The sequence below is a fragment of the Amia ocellicauda genome, chromosome 19 (assembly GCF_036373705.1).
Source record: "Amia ocellicauda isolate fAmiCal2 chromosome 19, fAmiCal2.hap1, whole genome shotgun sequence".
Lineage (NCBI taxonomy): Eukaryota > Metazoa > Chordata > Actinopteri > Amiiformes > Amiidae > Amia > Amia ocellicauda.
In genome coordinates this window covers 3,089,445-3,113,517 of record NC_089868.1, presented here as the reverse complement: position 1 = coordinate 3,113,517, position 24,073 = coordinate 3,089,445, and the positions used below count along the sequence as shown (strand labels likewise).

The 24,073-nt window shown below is 44.5% G+C and overlaps 3 non-coding genes across 3 annotated transcripts; all 3 read right to left on the bottom strand.

The window, feature by feature from the left end:
• Positions 1-1,114: 1,114 nt before the first annotated feature.
• Positions 1,115-1,186, bottom strand: trnaq-cug (transfer RNA glutamine (anticodon CUG)). Its single transcript has one exon. It is a non-coding gene; the product is annotated as a tRNA-Gln (tRNA).
• Positions 1,187-11,899: 10,713 nt separating this feature from the next.
• Positions 11,900-11,971, bottom strand: trnaq-cug (transfer RNA glutamine (anticodon CUG)). Its single transcript has one exon. It is a non-coding gene; the product is annotated as a tRNA-Gln (tRNA).
• A 5,656-nt stretch (positions 11,972-17,627) lies between these two features.
• Positions 17,628-17,699, bottom strand: trnaq-cug (transfer RNA glutamine (anticodon CUG)). The gene has a single exon. It is a non-coding gene; the product is annotated as a tRNA-Gln (tRNA).
• Between the last annotated feature and the right edge of the window lie 6,374 nt (positions 17,700-24,073).

The following is a 24,073-nucleotide window of genomic DNA, read 5'->3' as shown; positions in this document are numbered from 1 at the left end:
CATAGAATCAGATGTGACAAAGACAACATAATCATTGCCATCAACCTTGAACTTAAGCACAATGTTCAGATCCCCATTTATGTCATTCAAAATCATGAATACCTGCCTTCTGAACGAAACAACATGTTTCAACTGCTGTGACTTACACCCCAGCGGTATACGTTTCAAACCCGACATTATCCACCCATGTCTCGCCAGTTCCCTCTCTAATAGGTCGTTTGACAGAAAACGAGGGACATTAGACAAAGTAACTCTCCTGGCCGGAGCTGCTAGTGGGGTGACATTGATCAAAACACCACCGATCACTATACCAGTCTCAACGATACGCGAGACCAACTCAATGCTGCTCAGAAACAGCACAACAGACCCGCTCATACGAGCTGCCGACTTTATATTTTCACAACCGACAACTTGCCCGATCGCCAGAACACACTCCTCCAGGGGCAAAAACTCATCGGAGGTCACTTTAACGCCATGCCGACGTGTTAAAGTCTCGAATAAGAAACTCTGATTCCCCCCCTCCCCGACCCAGCCCCAGACATCCCGATCGCTTCGCTGACTGCAGGAGTCAGCTCAGCATGGGGAAACTCTTCAGAAAAACCTCTTACAAAACTGTCAAAGACACATTCAGAAAGAAAGAAAGAAAGAACGAAAAAAGTAGAGGAGAAAAACCACAAACAAACCTGGCAGCAGCAAACATGCACACCTGCACCTCCACACTCACTCCCAACAATCACAGCGGCAGACAGCAAATGTCGATAGTCAATAGTCGATAGATAGATAGATAGATAGATAGATGAGTGAGTGAGTGACAGTGCAGACACAAATGTCTGGTTGTTACAATAATAGCCATCCTCTTCTATATAGATCGGGGAAAACCATTATTTCCAAGAAGGGTTCAACACAGGCACCTTCTCCGTTAAAGCCACGCAGTCGCCACCAGGGGGCCCCAGGCCTCGGTGTTTCAGGAAGGTGAACGCAGCACGCCAACCCGGAGGTCTCGCCACTTCGTCTCCAAGCCTCCCAAGAAGAACGTAAACGGCCCTGATCGCAGACACAGGCCCTCACCCAGGGAGACCACCGCTTTGCCGCCGCTGCCCCAGCCATGGGGCCCAGGTCCCACCGAGACTTGAACTCGGATCGCTGGATTCAGAGTCCAGAGTGCTAACCATTACACCATGGAACCAAGCTTGATGCTTGTGCTAAAGGTCTCTGCTCTACGCACACGTCTCGCTCTGTCGCACGGCCAGGTCCCGAGTGAGCCAAGTTGCGCCCAGAGTGCTGTCTGTGGTGGGTCACTTGCGGCGGGCCTTCCTGGTGACAATGAGATATGCAGTTGCATCTAGGTGTGGTGTCCTGTCCTCTTGGCTTCCTTTGGCAAATATCCAGCCTGGCAAGTGTTGTCTTCCTGAGGAAAGGCAAGCAATGCAATCAAGGAATTCCTGGAACTCTGAGAGATGTTTTTGCTGTTGACGACGTGTCACTTTAGAACAGGACAACATGCATCTCTACTTGACTTGGCACAATCTGTGAGGGTTGGGCCAACACAACCTACGCAATGTGTCCACACATTTGCTCGTGTCTTGAAATACTTGGAATGACCTGTGACCCCATGCCATGCAGAAGTCCACAGCTATGCGGGTCAACATGCACTGCTCCTCATCCCCAATGTGCCACTTGTAAGAACTGTGTAAAAAGCGACATAGAACGTGATCAGCAAAGAAACACAATTCTCCTGAGAACGGATTTTCTAGGTATCGTCTCACCTGAATGGCAACAGGCTGCTAAAACTATTATCACACGCACATTGCATGTTAAAGTATGTCAGTAAGGGAGTAATTAAAAGGGCAAATGTGTGAAGTGCAAGGAGTGGCCTTTAGTCGCAAGGTAAAAAAGTAGACAGACAAACTAAAAAATGACTTGATACAAATCATTTATTTAGTGCAGACAGACCGCGACCAGACACAATAAACTATTCGCACTCAATATAAATTCACAGCAAAATAGGTTCAGTTCACAATATCCTATAACAAGCTCTATTCAACGAATCGGTTAAACGTTACAAAGGGCATTACACTTGTTGAAAAACAATAGCACACGGATCGAACATGCTATCCTCGCTGTTTTATTCGATTTGATTAGACGACTGAAATGTTTTGTGTGCGGACTGAAAGCACACCTTAGCCGAGCACGATCACAATCTATATCCACAGTTAATTTAAGCAGTATCATATTGTAACCGTTTCAGTTTGTTATCAACCCTTCCGGATCCAAAACCAGGAGTCAGACACCCTTTTCGGTAGACACGCTGTTGACTTCTCACAAGCCCCATCCGCCTTCACAAAGGCAGTGCTAGCAGTGGAAAGAAGGAAGAACTGCAGGAGAAACGCCTGGGGCTATTTAGAGCCCGATTACTCATGTAGCGTTATGTTGGGAACAGAGTCCCTGATAAGAGCATTTGGGCTCTGAGCTGAAGCACTGATCTAAAGAAGACCTCTCCCCCCCCAAAGTTATCAGATTTCCTTAGCTCATCAGCTTGGAACTGGTTTGCATCAAAGTGACAGTTTTGGGGAGGATGGCACCAAGAAGAGGCCAAATAGTTTGGAATTCTGCTATGAGATGTCTGGAGAAAGGGGCCTGTAGGTGATAAAAACTCTTTGAAGTGGACGAGAGCCGAAATCCCGACATAGAGCTACGAACCCGGGCCAACCGGCATTTCCAAAAGATGGCATGGATTGACATCAGTCATAAATCAAGCCCCCCTCCAATAGGACACTGGGGGCTGAAACCGAAATCCAATCTCAAGAACTCAGGAACCAATCACCTATTGATCTGACAGACTATAAGGAACAGCGGACGGTCTTTCTCTCTCTCTCTCTCACCTGAACCAGTAACTCGCTGCCACAGCTCAACCTGTAGCTCTGTTGCCAGAACCGGAACCAGAAACCAACCAAGTCTTTGCCGGCAACAGAAGAGTTAAACTGGGAGAAGGAGATTGAGCCGTACGAAGAATTCTTTTAAAGGACTTTATTAAATAAAGAACTTTACAGACTGCGCTGCCCGCCTGTGCCCACCTGATCAGTGGAGTGAATACAGCTGGACAATTGACTAAGTCGACTGTATACGAAAGTGTCAGTCATTTAAATAGCTATTTGAGTCTTAAGAAACTTGACCCTTGGAACAAACAGGGCCCTGCTTTCCTCAAAGAAGATTTTGTGCACAACCTTGGAGCCTTCAAACCAGTGGAAAATCTGTTTGGAAACGACACTACTTTCGAGAAACCCCAATTTCCAGGTGCATCGACTGAGTGGAAGTTCTTGGACAAAGCCGAACCGGACTGCCTTTGTTCCAAACCACACGGACCTCGTGCCGTGTGCTGTTATCTGAGCCCGAAGCCAGAGAGGCCTCTCTGCGACGAAGTTCAGATAAGTTTAACAGTTTGGAGTTCATGATTCATGACATTTGAGAAATCAATTAGAAATGTTAATCTGTGATTCATAACTCTAGAATGTGTAATATCATTTAGTTTTCTTAAATATTAATGTGTGTTGCATTAAACTGTTTTGTTGATAATTTTAGAAATAAAATCTGTCAACGTCGAGAAATATCTTCTCATTCCTGTTTAACTGTTTAGTCTGAAATTGACACAAGTTAATAGACATTAGATTATTGGTGGCCCTGCCTATCCTAAATCATTGAATAATAATCAGTTAAGGGAAAGTGTGGTAACAAGTAATGATAGGATCTTTCTCGGCACCTAAACGTAAATGAGACTGATATATATATAACGAGAAGTTACCTGACATAAATACTAACCTGCGTAGTTATTTAATGTCTGACTAATAATACTAACGAGAGACTCACCTTCGTCTTACTAACCGGTATTGTAGTCAATGTGTTTATAACCTTTTTTGTTAATCGATTTGTGTTATCATATGAAATCCCATGGTCTTTGATTTGGTCACGGAAGTGATTTGTTGATCTAGAGTTGAATTTTAATTAGTTCTTCCCTTTTGTATAATTAGTGTAGTGCTACATTTAGTCTTTGTTTTGAATAAATTTGACAATTTATATCTTTGGAATTGGTGTGTGCGTCCAATTATTACAGAAATTGAGTTCTACAAGATTCCAGGATTCGTGATAAGGTGACACTATAAATTCACTTCTTTACTTGAAATTTATAAGTGTACCTTACGCTACAATGTTTAACTTGTGAAAATGAGCCTCATTTTAACTGGGCTGAGGAATGTGTGGCTGCTGTTGCAGACTTGCTGGAGTCAGAGGAGGCCCTTCGGGATCAGGGTTGAAAACCACGGCAGGCTATCATAGAAAAAGCTTAATTTCGAAGGATGTTCTTCAGGGTATGATTAAGTCACTTTGAGTGGCTAACTTACGGATAGTGTCATGTTTGGACAGCAGAACTTGTTAACTTGCAAACCGCATCAAAATGGTCTGAAGCTTTCACTTTGAAACAGTTCAAATACTTATTATGGGGCCAAGCAACACATTTGCTGGAAGCCTTTTGTTATTGTTTAGATTTTATTTTCTATTCCTCCAAAACGCATCTTCTCTGAAAATAATGATGCATAGGATGTGTGACCTGCTGTATAAAGTTGTGTTCAGGGTTGTTCAAGAAAAGTGCATTGTTTATATCGTTTGGCCATGTTGGATTGGTCAGAAATAATTTGTGTGCAGTGTAATATATTTTTGTTAAGTAACAGTGTACAAGCAAACTCTCAGTTGAAAATAATTCCTTCTGAAGTTTTTTATTTTATTATTATTTTACTTTTATGGTTGAGTTTTAAGGAGACACTTCTTAGTAGATTTGTGTTCAGTGCAGAACCTTGTAACTCCAATGTCATAAAAAACAAACAAATGAAAAACAATATAGGCAGTCACAGTAACTTGTCAGCTTAAACTGGCTTGGTCAAGCTGCCTCCCTTCTTGAGCTTAAGTTGCTTGACTGGTATACTGGTTTTTCCAGTTTTTCCTCTTTTGTTTCTGGGAGCAACACAGGTGCTTTTGAGTATTGCTCTACAGCCTGCGGGGGTGACTTCAGGATCTCTAGGTAGCACACTGTTTTAGGCAGGCTCCTTTGAGCATCTCCTGGGAGCACACTGACTCATCAAGGCTCAGGAGCTGGACTCCGTTTTTTAGCAGAAGCACCGTCCTCAGATTTGCGAATGCGTTTCTTCCCAGGCACTTTAAAAACCCTGCTGTCCTGACCAGGATCCGTCCCCACTTCCATTCCCGTGTCCCACACATTGCTCAGTGTTGTCTTCACAGTCTCCATCTTTTCAGTCTGGTCACCAGCCCTCTCGCTGCTCACCCCCACTCCACTACCTGATGCCCCATCCTGCTGCTGTATACTGCCATCCAGTCCAGTTAAACGGCTGTCATCCGTACTGTCTGATGCTCCACAAACATTAGCTGACACACCGCTAACACCTGGGACCTCCACAGTCGGCACGGTACCGCCGCGGTCGGAAGTCCTCTCAGCGCCCACACTCTCCTGTACCTGGACCTTCAGACCCTCACTCTCTTCAACAGCCTCCCCCGCAGCCCCTCTTCTCACCTCCTCTGCCACTTCGGCTGCTCCGCTAGTAGGGCGGCCGGGCTGCTCACCACTCCCCGACCTGGCCTGCTTGGGCTGACCCCCCCGTCGACTGGGACCAGCACCCTCATCCTGATCCTTCTCGGGGCAATGCCTAACAGTGTGGCCTTCATTACCGCAGTTGAAGCACTTCATAGAATCAGATGTGACAAAGACAACATAATCATTGCCATCAACCTTGAACTTAAGCACAATGTTCAGATCCCCATTTATGTCATTCAAAATCATGAATACCTGCCTTCTGAACGAAACAACATGTTTCAACTGCTGTGACTTACACCCCAGCGGTATACGTTTCAAACCCGACATTATCCACCCATGTCTCGCCAGTTCCCTCTCTAATAGGTCGTTTGACAGAAAACGAGTGACATTAGACAAAGTAACTCTCCTGGCCGGAGCTGCTAGTGGGGTGACATTGATCAAAACACCACCGATCACTATACCAGTCTCAACGATACGCGAGACCAACTCAATGCTGCTCAGAAACAGCACAACAGACCCGCTCATACGAGCTGCCGACTTTATATTTTCACAACCGACAACTTGCCCGATCACCAGAACACACTCCTCCAGGGGCAAAAACTCATCAGAGGTCACTTTAACGCCATGCCGACGTGTTAAAGTCTCGAATAAAAAACTCTGATTCCCCCCCTCCCCGACCCAGCCCCAGACATCCCGATCACTTGACTGCAGGAGTCAGCTCAGCATGGGGAAACTCTTCAGAAAAACCTCTTACAAAACTGTCAAAGACACATTCAGAAAGAAAGAAAGAAAGAACGAAAAAAGTAGAGGAGAAAAACCACAAACAAACCTGGCAGCAGCAAACATGCACACCTGCACCTCCACACTCACTCCCAACAATCACAGCGGCAGACAGCAAATGTCGATAGTCAATAGTCGATAGATAGATAGATAGATAGATAGATGAGTGAGTGAGTGACAGTGCAGAATCAAATGTCTGGTTGTTACAATAAAAGACATCCTCTTCTATATAGATCGGAGAAAACCAGTGGTATAGGTATCTAGGTATCTAGGTATCGTCTCACCTGAATGGCAACAGGCTTCTAAAACTATTATCACACGCACATTGCATGTTAATGTATGTCAGTAAGGGAGTAATTAAAAGGGCAAATGTGTGAAGTGCAAGGAGTGGCCTTTAGTCGCAAGGTAAAAAAGTAGACAGACATACTAAAAAATGACTTGATACAAATCATTTATTTAGTGCAGACAGACCGCGACCAGACACAATAAACTATTCGCAGTCAATATAAATTCACAGCAAAATAGGTTCAGTTCACAATATCCTATAACAAGCTCTATTCAACGAATCGGTTAAACGTTACAAAGGGCATTACACTTGTTGAAAAACAATAGCACACGGATCGAACATGCTATCCTCGCTGTTTTATTCGATTTGATTAGACGACTGAAATGTTTTGTGTGCGGACTGAAAGCACACCTTAGCCGAGCACGATCACAATCTATATCCACAGTTAATTTAAGCAGTATCATATTGTAACCGTTTCAGTTTGTTATCAACCCTTCCGGATCCAAAACCAGGAGTCAGACACCCTTTTCGGTAGACACGCTGTTGACTTCTCACAAGCCCCATCCGCCTTCACAAAGGCAGTGCTAGCAGTGGAAAGAAGGAAGAACTGCAGGAGAAACGCCTGGGGTTATTTAGAGCCCGATTACTCATGTAGCGTTATGTTGGGAACAGAGTCCCTGATAAGAGCATTTGGGCTCTGAGCTGAAGCACTGATCTAAAGAAGACCTCTCCCCCCCCAAAGTTATCAGATTTCCTTAGCTCATCAGCTTGGAACTGGTTTGCATCAAAGTGACAGTTTTGGGGAGGATGGCACCAAGAAGAGGCCAAATAGTTTGGAATTCTGCTATGAGATGTCTGGAGAAAGGGGCCTGTAGGTGATAAAAACTCTTTGAAGTGGACGAGAGCCGAAATCCCGACATAGAGCTACGAACCCGGGCCAACCGGCATTTCCAAAAGATGGCATGGATTGACATCAGTCATAAATCAAGCCCCCCTCCAATAGGACACTGGGGGCTGAAACCGAAATCCAATCTCAAGAACTCAGGAACCAATCACCTATTGATCTGACAGACTATAAGGAACAGCGGACGGTCTTTCTCTCTCTCTCTCTCACCTGAACCAGTAACTCGCTGCCACAGCTCAACCTGTAGCTCTGTTGCCAGAACCGGAACCAGAAACCAACCAAGTCTTTGCCGGCAACAGAAGAGTTAAACTGGGAGAAGGAGATTGAGCCGTACGAAGAATTCTTTTAAAGGACTTTATTAAATAAAGAACTTTACAGACTGCGCTGCCCGCCTGTGCCCACCTGATCAGTGGAGTGAATACAGCTGGACAATTGACTAAGTCGACTGTATACGAAAGTGTCAGTCATTTAAATAGCTATTTGAGTCTTAAGAAACTTGACCCTTGGAACAAACAGGGCCCTGCTTTCCTCAAAGAAGATTTTGTGCACAACCTTGGAGCCTTCAAACCAGTGGAAAATCTGTTTGGAAACGACACTACTTTCGAGAAACCCCAATTTCCAGGTGCATCGACTGAGTGGAAGTTCTTGGACAAAGCCGAACCGGACTGCCTTTGTTCCAAACCACACGGACCTCGTGCCGTGTGCTGTTATCTGAGCCCGAAGCCAGAGAGGCCTCTCTGCGACGAAGTTCAGATAAGTTTAACAGTTTGGAGTTCATGATTCATGACATTTGAGAAATCAATTAGAAATGTTAATCTGTGATTCATAACTCTAGAATGTGTAATATCATTTAGTTTTCTTAAATATAAATGTGTGTTGCATTAAACTGTTTTGTTGATAATTTTAGAAATAAAATCTGTCAACGTCGAGAAATATCTTCTCATTCCTGTTTAACTGTTTAGTCTGAAATTGACACAAGTTAATAGACATTAGATTATTGGTGGCCCTGCCTATCCTAAATCATTGAATAATAATCAGTTAAGGGAAAGTGTGGTAACAAGTAATGATAGGATCTTTCTCGGCACCTAAACGTAAATGAGACTGATATATATATAACGAGAAGTTACCTGACATAAATACTAACCTGCGTAGTTATTTAATGTCTGACTAATAATACTAACGAGAGACTCACCTTCGTCTTACTAACTGGTATTGTAGTCAATGTGTTTATAACCTTTTTTGTTAATCGATTTGTGTTATCATATGAAATCCCATGGTCTTTGATTTGGTCACGGAAGTGATTTGTTGATCTAGAGTTGAATTTTAATTAGTTCTTCCCTTTTGTATAATTAGTGTAGTGCTACATTTAGTCTTTGTTTTGAATAAATTTGACAATTTATATCTTTGGAATTGGTGTCTGCGTCCAATTATTACAGAAATTGAGTTCTACAAGATTCCAGGATTCGTGATATGGTGACACTATAAATTCACTTCTTTACTTGAAATTTATAAGTGTACCTTACGCTACAATGTTTAACTTGTGAAAATGAGCCTCATTTTAACTGGGTTGAGGAATGTGTGGCTGCTGTTGCAGACTTGCTGGAGTCAGAGGAGGCCCTTCGGGATCAGGGTTGAAAACCACTGCAGGCTATCATAGAAAAAGCTTAATTTTGAAGGATGTTCTGCAGGGTATGATTAAGTCACTTTGAGTGGCTAACTTACGGATAGTGTCATGTTTGGACAGCAGAACTTGTTAACTTGCAAACCGCATCAAAATGGTCTGAAGCTTTCACTTTGAAACAGTTCAAATACTTATTATGGGGCCAAGCAACACATTTGCTGGAAGCCTTTTGTTATTGTTTAGATTTTATTTTCTATTCCTCCAAAACGCATCTTCTCTGAAAATAATGATGCATAGGATGTGTGACCTGCTGTATAAAGTTGTGTTCAGGGTTGTTCAAGAAAAGTGCATTGTTTATATCGTTTGGCCATGTTGGATTGGTCAGAAATAATTTGTGTGCAGTGTAATATATTTTTGTTAAGTAACAGTGTACAAGCAAACTCTCAGTTGAAAATAATTCCTTCTGAAGTTTTTTATTTTATTATTATTTTACTTTTATGGTTGAGTTTTAAGGAGACACTTCTTAGTAGATTTGTGTTCAGTGCAGAACCTTGTAACTCCAATGTCATAAAAAACAAACAAATGAAAAACAATATAGGCAGTCACAGTAACTTGTCAGCTTAAACTGGCTTGGTCAAGCTGCCTCCCTTCTTGAGCTTAAGTTGCTTGACTGGTATACTGGTTTTTCCAGTTTTTCCTCTTTTGTTTCTGGGAGCAACACAGGTGCTTTTGAGTTGCGGGGGTGACTTCAGGATCTCTAGGTAGCACACTGTTTTAGGCAGGCTCCTTTGAGCATCTCCTGGGAGCACACTGACTCATCAAGGCTCAGGAGCTGGACTCCGTTTTTTAGCAGAAGCACCGTCCTCAGATTTGCGAATGCGTTTCTTCCCAGGCACTTTAAAAACCCTGCTGTCCTGACCAGGATCCGTCCCCACTTCCATTCCCGTGTCCCACACACTGCTCAGTGTTGTCTTCACAGTCTCCAACTTTTCAGTCTGGTCACCAGCCCTCTCGCTGCTCACCCCCACTCCACTACCTGATGCCCCATCCTGCTGCTGTATACTGCCATCCAGTCCAGTTAAACGGCTGTCATCCGTACTGTCTGATGCTCCACAAACATTAGCTGACACACCGCTAACACCTGGGACCTCCACAGTCGGCACGGTACCGCCGCGGTCGGAAGTCCTCTTAGCGCCCACACTCTCCTGTACCTGGACCTCCAGACCCTCACTCTCTTCAACAGCCTCCCCCGCAGCCCCTCTTCTCGCCTCCTCTGCCACTTCGGCTGCTCCGCTAGTAGGGCGGCCGGGCTGCTCACCACTCCCCGACCTGGCCTGCTTGGGCTGACCCCCCCGTCGACTGGGACCAGCACCCTCATCCTGATCCTTCTCGGGGCAATGCCTAACAGTGTGGCCTTCATTACCGCAGTTGAAGCACTTCATAGAATCAGATGTAACAAAGACAACATAATCATTGCCATCAACCTTGAACTTAAGCACAATGTTCAGATCCCCATTTATGTCATTCAAAATCATGAATACCTGCCTTCTGAACGAAACAACATGTTTCAACTGCTGTGACTTACACCCCAGCGGTATACATTTCAAACCCGACATTATCCACCCATGTCTCGCCAGTTCCCTCTCTAATAGGTCGTTTGACAGAAAACGAGTGACATTAGACAAAGTAACTCTCCTGGCCGGAGCTGCTAGTGGGGTGACATTGATCAAAACACCACCGATCACTATACCAGTCTCAACGATACGCGAGACCAACTCAATGCTGCTCAGAAACAGCACAACAGACCCGCTCATACGAGCTGCCGACTTTATATTTTCACAACCGACAACTTGCCCGATCGCCAGAACACACTCCTCCAGGGGCAAAAACTCATCAGAGGTCACTTTAACGCCATGCCGACGTGTTAAAGTCTCGAATAAAAAACTCTGATTCCCCCCCTCCCCGACCCAGCCCCAGACATCCCGATCACTTCGCTGACTGCAGGAGTCAGCTCAGCATGGGGAAACTCTTCAGAAAAACCTCTTACAAAACTGTCAAAGACACATTCAGAAAGAAAGAAAGAAAGAATGAAAAAAGTAGAGGAGAAAAACCACAAACAAACCTGGCAGCAGCAAACATGCACACCTGCACCTCCACACTCACTCCCAACAATCACAGCGGCAGACAGCAAATGTCGATAGTCAATAGTCGATAGATAGATAGATAGATAGATAGATAGATGAGTGAGTGAGTGACAGTGCAGAATCAAATGTCTGGTTGTTACAATAAAAGACATCCTCTTCTATATAGATCGGAGAAAACCAGTGGCCGCGAATCAAGCAAAGGAATCCCGAGTGGCAGGCGAGACCTCTACCACTGTAGAGATAGAGATAGATAGATGAGTGAGTGACAGTGCAGACACAAATGTCTGGTTGTTACAATAATAGCCATCCTCTTCTATATAGATCGGGGAAAACCATTATTTCCAAGAAGGGTTCAACACAGGCACCTTCTCCGTTAAAGCCACGCAGTCGCCACCAGGGGGCCCCAGGCCTCGGTGTTTCAGGAAGGTGAACGCAGCACGCCAACCCGGAGGTCTCGCCACTTCGTCTCCAAGCCTCCCAAGAAGAACGTAAACGGCCCTGATCGCAGACACAGGCCCTCACCCAGGGAGACCACCGCTTTGCCGCCGCTGCCCCAGCCATGGGGCCCAGGTCCCACCGAGACTTGAACTCGGATCGCTGGATTCAGAGTCCAGAGTGCTAACCATTACACCATGGAACCAAGCTTGATGCTTGTGCTAAAGGTCTCTGCTCTACGCACACGTCTCGCTCTGTCGCACGGCCAGGTCCCGAGTGAGCCAAGTTGCGCCCAGAGTGCTGTGGTGGGTCACTTGCGGCGGGCCTTCCTGGTGACAATGAGATATGCAGTTGCATCTAGGTGTGGTGTCCTGTCCTCTTGGCTTCCTTTGGCAAATATCCAGCCTGGCAAGTGTTGTCTTCCTGAGGAAAGGCAAGCAATGCAATCAAGGAATTCCTGGAACTCTGAGAGATGTTTTTGCTGTTGACGACGTGTCACTTTAGAACAGGACAACATGCATCTCTACTTGACTTGGCACAATCTGTGAGGGTTGGGCCAACACAACCTACGCAATGTGTCCACACATTTGCTCGTGTCTTGAAATACTTGGAATGACCTGTGACCCCATGCCATGCAGAAGTCCACAGCTATGCGGGTCAGCATGCACTGCTCCTCATCCCCAATGTGCCACTTGTAAGAACTGTGTAAAAAGCGACATAGAACGTGATCAGCAAAGAAACACAATTCTCCTGAGAACGGATTTTCTAGGTATCGTCTCACCTGAATGGCAACAGGCTGCTAAAACTATTATCACACGCACATTGCATGTTAAAGTATGTCAGTAAGGGAGTAATTAAAAGGGCAAATGTGTGAAGTGCAAGGAGTGGCCTTTAGTCGCAAGGTAAAAAAGTAGACAGACAAACTAAAAAATGACTTGATACAAATCATTTATTTAGTGCAGACAGACCGCGACCAGACACAATAAACTATTCGCACTCAATATAAATTCACAGCAAAATAGGTTCAGTTCACAATATCCTATAACAAGCTCTATTCAACGAATCGGTTAAACGTTACAAAGGGCATTACACTTGTTGAAAAACAATAGCACACGGATCGAACATGCTATCCTCGCTGTTTTATTCGATTTGATTAGACGACTGAAATGTTTTGTGTGCGGACTGAAAGCACACCTTAGCCGAGCACGATCACAATCTATATCCACAGTTAATTTAAGCAGTATCATATTGTAACCGTTTCAGTTTGTTATCAACCCTTCCGGATCCAAAACCAGGAGTCAGACACCCTTTTCGGTAGACACGCTGTTGACTTCTCACAAGCCCCATCCGCCTTCACAAAGGCAGTGCTAGCAGTGGAAAGAAGGAAGAACTGCAGGAGAAACGCCTGGGGCTATTTAGAGCCCGATTACTCATGTAGCGTTATGTTGGGAACAGAGTCCCTGATAAGAGCATTTGGGCTCTGAGCTGAAGCACTGATCTAAAGAAGACCTCTCCCCCCCCAAAGTTATCAGATTTCCTTAGCTCATCAGCTTGGAACTGGTTTGCATCAAAGTGACAGTTTTGGGGAGGATGGCACCAAGAAGAGGCCAAATAGTTTGGAATTCTGCTATGAGATGTCTGGAGAAAGGGGCCTGTAGGTGATAAAAACTCTTTGAAGTGGACGAGAGCCGAAATCCCGACATAGAGCTACGAACCCGGGCCAACCGGCATTTCCAAAAGATGGCATGGATTGACATCAGTCATAAATCAAGCCCCCCTCCAATAGGACACTGGGGGCTGAAACCGAAATCCAATCTCAAGAACTCAGGAACCAATCACCTATTGATCTGACAGACTATAAGGAACAGCGGACGGTCTTTCTCTCTCTCTCTCTCACCTGAACCAGTAACTCGCTGCCACAGCTCAACCTGTAGCTCTGTTGCCAGAACCGGAACCAGAAACCAACCAAGTCTTTGCCGGCAACAGAAGAGTTAAACTGGGAGAAGGAGATTGAGCCGTACGAAGAATTCTTTTAAAGGACTTTATTAAATAAAGAACTTTACAGACTGCGCTGCCCGCCTGTGCCCACCTGATCAGTGGAGTGAATACAGCTGGACAATTGACTAAGTCGACTGTATACGAAAGTGTCAGTCATTTAAATAGCTATTTGAGTCTTAAGAAACTTGACCCTTGGAACAAACAGGGCCCTGCTTTCCTCAAAGAAGATTTTGTGCACAACCTTGGAGCCTTCAAACCAGTGGAAAATCTGTTTGGAAACGACACTACTTTCGAGAAACCCCAATTTCCAGGTGCATCGACTGAGTGGAAGTTCTTGGACAAAGCCGAACCGGACTGCCTTTGTTCCAAACCACACGGACCTCGTGCCGTGTGCTGTTATCTGAGCCCGAAGCCAGAGAGGCCTCTCTGCGACGAAGTTCAGATAAGTTTAACAGTTTGGAGTTCATGATTCATGACATTTGAGAAATCAATTAGAAATGTTAATCTGTGATTCATAACTCTAGAATGTGTAATATCATTTAGTTTTCTTAAATATAAATGTGTGTTGCATTAAACTGTTTTGTTGATAATTTTAGAAATAAAATCTGTCAACGTCGAGAAATATCTTCTCATTCCTGTTTAACTGTTTAGTCTGAAATTGACACAAGTTAATAGACATTAGATTATTGGTGGCCCTGCCTATCCTAAATCATTGAATAATAATCAGTTAAGGGAAAGTGTGGTAACAAGTAATGATAGGATCTTTCTCGGCACCTAAACGTAAATGAGACTGATATATATATAACGAGAAGTTACCTGACATAAATACTAACCTGCGTAGTTATTTAATGTCTGACTAATAATACTAACGAGAGACTCACCTTCGTCTTACTAACCGGTATTGTAGTCAATGTGTTTATAACCTTTTTTGTTAATCGATTTGTGTTATCATATGAAATCCCATGGTCTTTGATTTGGTCACGGAAGTGATTTGTTGATCTAGAGTTGAATTTTAATTAGTTCTTCCCTTTTGTATAATTAGTGTAGTGCTACATTTAGTCTTTGTTTTGAATAAATTTGACAATTTATATCTTTGGAATTGGTGTCTGCGTCCAATTATTACAGAAATTGAGTTCTACAAGATTCCAGGATTCGTGATATGGTGACACTATAAATTCACTTCTTTACTTGAAATTTATAAGTGTACCTTACGCTACAATGTTTAACTTGTGAAAATGAGCCTCATTTTAACTGGGCTGAGGAATGTGTGGCTGCTGTTGCAGACTTGCTGGAGTCAGAGGAGGCCCTTCGGGATCAGGGTTGAAAACCACTGCAGGCTATCATAGAAAAAGCTTAATTTCGAAGGATGTTCTGCAGGGTATGATTAAGTCACTTTGAGTGGCTAACTTACGGATAGTGTCATGTTTGGACAGCAGAACTTGTTAACTTGCAAACCGCATCAAAATGGTCTGAAGCTTTCACTTTGAAACAGTTCAAATACTTATTATGGGGCCAAGCAACACATTTGCTGGAAGCCTTTTGTTATTGTTTAGATTTTATTTTCTATTCCTCCAAAACGCATCTTCTCTGAAAATAATGATGCATAGGATGTGTGACCTGCTGTATAAAGTTGTGTTCAGGGTTGTTCAAGAAAAGTGCATTGTTTATATCGTTTGGCCATGTTGGATTGGTCAGAAATAATTTGTGTGCAGTGTAATATATTTTTGTTAAGTAACAGTGTACAAGCAAACTCTCAGTTGAAAATAATTCCTTCTGAAGTTTTTTATTTTATTATTATTTTACTTTTATGGTTGAGTTTTAAGGAGACACTTCTTAGTAGATTTGTGTTCAGTGCAGAACCTTGTAACTCCAATGTCATAAAAAACAAACAAATGAAAAACAATATAGGCAGTCACAGTAACTTGTCAGCTTAAACTGGCTTGGTCAAGCTGCCTCCCTTCTTGAGCTTAAGTTGCTTGACTGGTATACTGGTTTTTCCAGTTTTTCCTCTTTTGTTTCTGGGAGCAACACAGGTGCTTTTGAGTTGCGGGGGTGACTTCAGGATCTCTAGGTAGCACACTGTTTTAGGCAGGCTCCTTTGAGCATCTCCTGGGAGCACACTGACTCATCAAGGCTCAGGAGCTGGACTCCGTTTTTTAGCAGAAGCACCGTCCTCAGATTTGCGAATGCGTTTCTTCCCAGGCACTTTAAAAACCCTGCTGTCCTGACCAGGATCCGTCCCCACTTCCATTCCCGTGTCCCACACACTGCTCAGTGTTGTCTTCACAGTCTCCATCTTTTCAGTCTGGTCACCAGCCCTCTCGCTGCTCACCCCCACTCCACTACCTGATGCCCCGTCCTGCTGCTGTATACTGCCATCCAGTCCAGTTAAACGGCTGTCATCCGTACTGTCTGATGCTCCACAAACATTAGCTGACACACCGCTAACACCTGGGACCTCCACAGTCGGCACGGTACCGCCGCGGTCGGAAGTCCTCTCAGCGCCCACACTCTCCTGTACCTGGACCTCCAGACCCTCACTCTCTTCAACAGCCTCCCCCGCAGCCCCTCTTCTCGCCTCCTCTGCCACTTCGGCTGCTCCGCTAGTAGGGCGGCCGGGCTGCTCACCACTCCCCGACCTGGCCTGCTTGGGCTGACCCCCCCGTCGACTGGGACCAGCACCCTCATCCTGATCCTTCTCGGGGCAATGCCTAACAGTGTGGCCTTCATTACCGCAGTTGAAGCACTTCATAGAATCAGATGTGACAAAGACAACATAATCATTGCCATCAACCTTGAACTTAAGCACAATGTTCAGATCCCCATTTATGTCATTCAAAATCATGAATACCTGCCTTCTGAACGAAACAACATGTTTCAACTGCTGTGACTTACACCCCAGCGGTATACGTTTCAAACCCGACATTATCCACCCATGTCTCGCCAGTTCCCTCTCTAATATGTCGTTTGACAGAAAACGAGTGACATTAGACAAAGTAACTCTCCTGGCCGGAGCTGCTAGTGGGGTGACATTGATCAAAACACCACCGATCACTATACCAGTCTCAACGATACGCGAGACCAACTCAATGCTGCTCAGAAACAGCACAACAGACCCGCTCATACGAGCTGCCGACTTTATATTTTCACAACCGACAACTTGCCCGATCGCCAGAACACACTCCTCCAGGGGCAAAAACTCATCAGAGGTCACTTTAACGCCATGCCGACGTGTTAAAGTCTCGAATAAAAAACTCTGATTCCCCCCCTCCCCGACCCAGCCCCAGACATCCCGATCGCTTCGCTGACTGCAGGAGTCAGCTCAGCATGGGGAAACTCTTCAGAAAAACCTCTTACAAAACTGTCAAAGACACATTCAGAAAGAAAGAAAGAAAGAACGAAAAAAGTAGAGGAGAAAAACCACAAACAAACCTGGCAGCAGCAAACATGCACACCTGCACCTCCACACTCACTCCCAACAATCACAGCGGCAGACAGCAAATGTCGATAGTCAATAGTCGATAGATAGATAGATAGATAGATAGATGAGTGAGTGAGTGACAGTGCAGACACAAATGTCTGGTTGTTACAATAATAGCCATCCTCTTCTATATAGATCGGGGAAAACCATTATTTCCAAGAAGGGTTCAACACAGGCACCTTCTCCGTTAAAGCCACGCAGTCGCCACCAGGGGGCCCCAGGCCTCGGTGTTTCAGGAAGGTGAACGCAGCACGCCAACCCGGAGGTCTCGCCACTTCGTCTCCAAGCCTCCCAAGAAGAACGTAAACGGCCCTGATCGCAGACACAGGCCCTCACCCAGGGAGACCACCGCTTTGCCGCCGCTGCCCCAGCCATGGGGCCCAGGTCCCACCGAGACTTGAACTCGGATCGCTGGATTCAGAGTCCAGAGTGCTAACCATTACACCATGGAACCAAGCTTGATGCTTGTGCTAAAGGTCTCTGCTCTACGCACACGTCTCGCTCTGTCGCACGGCCAGGTCCCGAGTGAGCCAAGTTGCGCCCAGAGTGCTGTCTGTGGTGGGTCACTTGCGGCGGGCCTTCCTGGTGACAATGAGATATGCAGTTGCATCTAGGTGTGGTGTCCTGTCCTCTTGGCTTCCTTTGGCAAATATCCAGCCTGGCAAGTGTTGTCTTCCTGAGGAAAGGCAAGCAATGCAATCAAGGAATTCCTGGAACTCTGAGAGATGTTTTTGCTGTTGACGACGTGTCACTTTAGAACAGGACAACATGCATCTCTACTTGACTTGGCACAATCTGTGAGGGTTGGGCCAACACAACCTACGCAATGTGTCCACACATTTGCTCGTGTCTTGAAATACTTGGAATGACCTGTGACCCCATGCCATGCAGAAGTCCACAGCTATGCGTGTCAGCATGCACTGCTCCTCATCCCCAATGTGCCACTTGTAAGAACTGTGTAAAAAGCGACATAGAACGTGATCAGCAAAGAAACACAATTCTCCTGAGAACGGATTTTCTAGGTATCGTCTCACCTGAATGGCAACAGGCTGCTAAAACTATTATCACACGCACATTGCATGTTAAAGTATGTCAGTAAGGGAGTAATTAAAAGGGCAAATGTGTGAAGTGCAAGGAGTGGCCTTTAGTCGCAAGGTAAAAAAGTAGACAGACAAACTAAAAAATGACTTGATACAAATCATTTATTTAGTGCAGACAGACCGCGACCAGACACAATAAACTATTCGCACTCAATATAAATTCACAGCAAAATAGGTTCAGTTCACAATATCCTATAACAAGCTCTATTCAACGAATCGGTTAAACGTTACAAAGGGCATTACACTTGTTGAAAAACAATAGCACACGGATCGAACATGCTATCCTCGCTGTTTTATTCGATTTGATTAGACGACTGAAATGTTTTGTGTGCGGACTGAAAGCACACCTTAGCCGAGCACGATCACAATCTATATCCACAGTTAATTTAAGCAGTATCATATTGTAACCGTTTCAGTTTGTTATCAACCCTTCCGGATCCAAAACCAGGAGTCAGACACCCTTTTCGGTAGACACGCTGTTGACTTCTCACAAGCCCCATCCGCCTTCACAAAGGCAGTGCTAGCAGTGGAAAGAAGGAAGAACTGCAGGAGAAACGCCTGGGGCTATTTAGAGCCCGATTACTCATGTAGCGTTATGTTGGGAACAGAGTCCCTGATAAGAGCATTTGGGCTCTGAGCTGAAGCACTGATCTAAAGAAGACCTCTCCCCCCCCAAAGTTATCAGATTTCCTTAGCTCATCAGCTTGGAACTGGTTTGCATCAAAGTGACAGTTTTGGGGAGGATGGCACCAAGAAGAGGCCAAATAGTTTGGAATTCTGCTATGAGATGTCTGGAGAAAGGGGCCTGTAGGTGATAAAAACTCTTTGAAGTGGACGAGAGCCGAAATCCCGACATAGAGCTACGAACCCGGGCCAACCGGCATTTCCAAAAGATGGCATGGATTGACATCAGTCATAAATCAAGCCCCCCTCCAATAGGACACTGGGGGCTGAAACCGAAATCCAATCTCAAGAACTCAGGAACTAATCACCTATTGATCTGACAGACTATAAGGAACAGCGGACGGTCTTTCTCTCTCTCTCTCTCACCTGAACCAGTAACTCGCTGCCACAGCTCAACCTGTAGCTCTGTTGCCAGAACCGGAACCAGAAACCAACCAAGTCTTTGCCGGCAACAGAAGAGTTAAACTGGGAGAAGGAGATTGAGCCGTACGAAGAATTCTTTTAAAGGACTTTATTAAATAAAGAACTTTACAGACTGCGCTGCCCGCCTGTGCCCACCTGATCAGTGGAGTGAATACAGCTGGACAATTGACTAAGTCGACTGTATACGAAAGTGTCAGTCATTTAAATAGCTATTTGAGTCTTAAGAAACTTGACCCTTGGAACAAACAGGGCCCTGCTTTCCTCAAAGAAGATTTTGTGCACAACCTTGGAGCCTTCAAACCAGTGGAAAATCTGTTTGGAAACGACACTACTTTCGAGAAACCCCAATTTCCAGGTGCATCGACTGAGTGGAAGTTCTTGGACAAAGCCGAACCGGACTGCCTTTGTTCCAAACCACACGGACCTCGTGCCGTGTGCTGTTATCTGAGCCCGAAGCCAGAGAGGCCTCTCTGCGACGAAGTTCAGATAAGTTTAACAGTTTGGAGTTCATGATTCATGACATTTGAGAAATCAATTAGAAATGTTAATCTGTGATTCATAACTCTAGAATGTGTAATATCATTTAGTTTTCTTAAATATTAATGTGTGTTGCATTAAACTGTTTTGTTGATAATTTTAGAAATAAAATCTGTCAACGTCGAGAAATATCTTCTCATTCCTGTTTAACTGTTTAGTCTGAAATTGACACAAGTTAATAGACATTAGATTATTGGTGGCCCTGCCTATCCTAAATCATTGAATAATAATCAGTTAAGGGAAAGTGTGGTAACAAGTAATGATAGGATCTTTCTCGGCACCTAAACGTAAATGAGACTGATATATATATAACGAGAAGTTACCTGACATAAATACTAACCTGCGTAGTTATTTAATGTCTGACTAATAATACTAACGAGAGACTCACCTTCGTCTTACTAACCGGTATTGTAGTCAATGTGTTTATAACCTTTTTTGTTAATCGATTTGTGTTATCATATGAAATCCCATGGTCTTTGATTTGGTCACGGAAGTGATTTGTTGATCTAGAGTTGAATTTTAATTAGTTCTTCCCTTTTGTATAATTAGTGTAGTGCTACATTTAGTCTTTGTTTTGAATAAATTTGACAATTTATATCTTTGGAATTGGTGTCTGCGTCCAATTATTACAGAAATTGAGTTCTACAAGATTCCAGGATTCGTGATAAGGTGACACTATAAATTCACTTCTTTACTTGAAATTTATAAGTGTACCTTACGCTACAATGTTTAACTTGTGAAAATGAGCCTCATTTTAACTGGGCTGAGGAATGTGTGGCTGCTGTTGCAGACTTGCTGGAGTCAGAGGAGGCCCTTCGGGATCAGGGTTGAAAACCACGGCAGGCTATCATAGAAAAAGCTTAATTTCGAAGGATGTTCTGCAGGGTATGATTAAGTCACTTTGAGTGGCTAACTTACGGATAGTGTCATGTTTGGACAGCAGAACTTGTTAACTTGCAAACCGCATCAAAATGGTCTGAAGCTTTCACTTTGAAACAGTTCAAATACTTATTATGGGGCCAAGCAACACATTTGCTGGAAGCCTTTTGTTATTGTTTAGATTTTATTTTCTATTCCTCCAAAACGCATCTTCTCTGAAAATAATGATGCATAGGATGTGTGACCTGCTGTATAAAGTTGTGTTCAGGGTTGTTCAAGAAAAGTGCATTGTTTATATCGTTTGGCCATGTTGGATTGGTCAGAAATAATTTGTGTGCAGTGTAATATATTTTTGTTAAGTAACAGTGTACAAGCAAACTCTCAGTTGAAAATAATTCCTTCTGAAGTTTTTTATTTTATTATTATTTTACTTTTATGGTTGAGTTTTAAGGAGACACTTCTTAGTAGATTTGTGTTCAGTGCAGAACCTTGTAACTCCAATGTCATAAAAAACAAACAAATGAAAAACAATATAGGCAGTCACAGTAACTTGTCAGCTTAAACTGGCTTGGTCAAGCTGCCTCCCTTCTTGAGCTTAAGTTGCTTGACTGGTATACTGGTTTTTCCAGTTTTTCCTCTTTTGTTTCTGGGAGCAACACAGGTGCTTTTGAGTATTGCTCTACAGCCTGCGGGGGTGACTTCAGGATCTCTAGGTAGCACACTGTTTTAGGCAGGCTCCTTTGAGCATCTCCTGGGAGCACACTGACTCATCAAGGCTCAGGAGCTGGACTCCGTTTTTTAGCAGAAGCACCGTCCTCAGATTTGCGAATGCGTTTCTTCCCAGGCACTTTAAAAACCCTGCTGTCCTGACCAGGATCCGTCCCCACTTCCATTCCCGTGTCCCACACATTGCTCAGTGTTGTCTTCACAGTCTCCATCTTTTCAGTCTGGTCACCAGCCCTCTCGCTGCTCACCCCCACTCCACTACCTGATGCCCCATCCTGCTGCTGTATACTGCCATCCAGTCCAGTTAAACGGCTGTCATCCGTACTGTCTGATGCTCCACAAACATTAGCTGACACACCGCTAACACCTGGGACCTCCACAGTCGGCACGGTACCGCCGCGGTCGGAAGTCCTCTCAGCGCCCACACTCTCCTGTACCTGGACCTCCAGACCCTCACTCTCTTCAACAGCCTCCCCCGCAGCCCCTCTTCTCGCCTCCTCTGCCACTTCGGCTGCTCCGCTAGTAGGGCGGCCGGGCTGCTCACCACTCCCCGACCTGGCCTGCTGGGCTGACCCCCCCGTCGACTGGGACCAGCACCCTCATCCTGATCCTTCTCGGGGCAATGCCTAACAGTGTGGCCTTCATTACCGCAGTTGAAGCACTTCATAGAATCAGATGTGACAAAGACAACATAATCATTGCCATCAACCTTGAACTTAAGCACAATGTTCAGATCCCCATTTATGTCATTCAAAATCATGAATACCTGCCTTCTGAACGAAACAACATGTTTCAACTGCTGTGACTTACACCCCAGCGGTATACGTTTCAAACCCGACATTATCCACCCATGTCTCGCCAGTTCCCTCTCTAATAGGTCGTTTGACAGAAAACGAGTGACATTAGACAAAGTAACTCTCCTGACCGGAGCTGCTAGTGGGGTGACATTGATCAAAACACCACCGATCACTATACCAGTCTCAACGATACGCGAGACCAACTCAATGCTGCTCAGAAACAGCACAACAGACCCGCTCATACGAGCTGCCGACTTTATATTTTCACAACCGACAACTTGCCCGATCACCAGAACACACTCCTCCAGGGGCAAAAACTCATCAGAGGTCACTTTAACGCCATGCCGACGTGTTAAAGTCTCGAATAAAAAACTCTGATTCCCCCCCTCCCCGACCCAGCCCCAGACATCCCGATCACTTGACTGCAGGAGTCAGCTCAGCATGGGGAAACTCTTCAGAAAAACCTCTTACAAAACTGTCAAAGACACATTCAGAAAGAAAGAAAGAAAGAACGAAAAAAGTAGAGGAGAAAAACCACAAACAAACCTGGCAGCAGCAAACATGCACACCTGCACCTCCACACTCACTCCCAACAATCACAGCGGCAGACAGCAAATGTCGATAGTCAATAGTCGATAGATAGATAGATAGATAGATAGATGAGTGAGTGAGTGACAGTGCAGAATCAAATGTCTGGTTGTTACAATAAAAGACATCCTCTTCTATATAGATCGGAGAAAACCAGTGGTATAGGTATCTAGGTATCTAGGTATCGTCTCACCTGAATGGCAACAGGCTTCTAAAACTATTATCACACGCACATTGCATGTTAATGTATGTCAGTAAGGGAGTAATTAAAAGGGCAAATGTGTGAAGTGCAAGGAGTGGCCTTTAGTCGCAAGGTAAAAAAGTAGACAGACAAACTAAAAAATGACTTGATACAAATCATTTATTTAGTGCAGACAGACCGCGACCAGACACAATAAATTATTCGCACTCAATATAAATTCACAGCAAAATAGGTTCAGTTCACAATATCCTATAACAAGCTCTATTCAACGAATCGGTTAAACGTTACAAAGGGCATTACACTTGTTGAAAAACAATAGCACACGGATCGAACATGCTATCCTCGCTGTTTTATTCGATTTGATTAGACGACTGAAATGTTTTGTGTGCGGACTGAAAGCACACCTTAGCCGAGCACGATCACAATCTATATCCACAGTTAATTTAAGCAGTATCATATTGTAACCGTTTCAGTTTGTTATCAACCCTTCCGGATCCAAAACCAGGAGTCAGACACCCTTTTCGGTAGACACGCTGTTGACTTCTCACAAGCCCCATCCGCCTTCACAAAGGCAGTGCTAGCAGTGGAAAGAAGGAAGAACTGCAGGAGAAACGCCTGGGGCTATTTAGAGCCCGATTACTCATGTAGCGTTATGTTGGGAACAGAGTCCCTGATAAGAGCATTTGGGCTCTGAGCTGAAGCACTGATCTAAAGAAGACCTCTCCCCCCCCAAAGTTATCAGATTTCCTTAGCTCATCAGCTTGGAACTGGTTTGCATCAAAGTGACAGTTTTGGGGAGGATGGCACCAAGAAGAGGCCAAATAGTTTGGAATTCTGCTATGAGATGTCTGGAGAAAGGGGCCTGTAGGTGATAAAAACTCTTTGAAGTGGA